Source organism: Brassica oleracea, chromosome C3 (assembly GCF_000695525.1).
Source record: "Brassica oleracea var. oleracea cultivar TO1000 chromosome C3, BOL, whole genome shotgun sequence".
NCBI classification, from domain to species: domain Eukaryota; kingdom Viridiplantae; phylum Streptophyta; class Magnoliopsida; order Brassicales; family Brassicaceae; genus Brassica; species Brassica oleracea.
The window spans coordinates 52157309-52158502 of NC_027750.1; the positions used below are offsets into that span (position 1 = coordinate 52157309).

At 37.9% G+C, this 1194-nt stretch overlaps 1 pseudogene; it reads left to right on the plus strand.

Moving 5' to 3' along the window:
- Positions 1–794: 794 nt before the first annotated feature.
- The window catches only part of LOC106330890, a 17248-nt pseudogene continuing 16848 nt past the window's right edge, over positions 795–1194 (plus strand).

A 1194-nucleotide genomic window follows, 5' to 3' on the forward strand; every position in this document is an offset into this window, starting at 1 on the left:
ATGCATGCAGCGGGATACTCCTATGAGGATATGGGGCAGATCGATGACAAAAAGGTGGACATATTCCGTCAGAAATACGCGATGGATACCTATGAAGAATTTATTGGAAACGCAAAAGTTCAAAACGATGGTTGAAGACGTGTATACTGCCTGCTTCATTTTGTTTGTTAAACCGAATTGTTAACGATTATTGTATCTTTTCATTCATCCAGGCACTATAATTCAAACAGATCAGTTTATCTTTGAAGGTTTTATATCGTATTTCTTATATATTCAGGGTTTAGGGTTTAAGGTTTAGGGTTTAGTGTTTAGGGTTTAGGGTTGCATGTTTAGGGTTTAGGGTTATTAGAGTATAATATCCATGCAAGATCTCACCATGTGTTAGTTATTTGTTTCAAAGGAAAACAATTTCAGAAGTAGTTGGTGTTTTTACTGTTTCATTTAATAAGTATTAGTGTAAAATTTAAAAATTGATTGCAATAACTATTTCTCTGAGTGTGTTAGGTACAAAATGTGGGAGGGGACAATAACTTTCCTAGTAACTCATAAGACTCCTTTGTTTATTTCTTTATTCTATATATACATATTCAATGCTTCTGATAAACATCTCCAACAGAACTCAATAGTATGGCATCTCTAAACATCCCCAATCTTCCAGAAGAAATTTTGTGTAAAATAATAGAGATGGTGGGAGCGGATTCATTCTACTATCTTTGTGGTATTTTGCGGGCTGGGAAACGCGGTTATGCACTTGTCCACAACCCTCCGTCCTAAGGAAGTGTAATGTTCAGCCAATGGTCACCTTTGCAACATGTCAAATTTGCACTGGTGGTCAGTTTCGGGAGTTTTTCATCAAGTGCGTAACAGCTGGCAACACAAACGCTATCTACTATGAAGGGCTCTATGCAGCACTGATCGTAGGTCCTGAGAAATGTATTAGAATATTGCAACCAAATGTCCCAAATCATGATTTATCAACTTTAGCAGTCGGCATTTTCAACGTGTGTATTGGCAATGACAAGGAAGCCAGTAAACTGTTTCAGAAGTTCGCAGCTAATCACTATGACCTTCGCTCGGATGCGATAGTTGGACTGGGAGCTGATCTAGAGTGACGATTGATATCATTTGGAGCGCCATACATGAACAAATATGGTGCATCTTTCAAATTTCCGGATGATGAGGTAATCAAGTCAC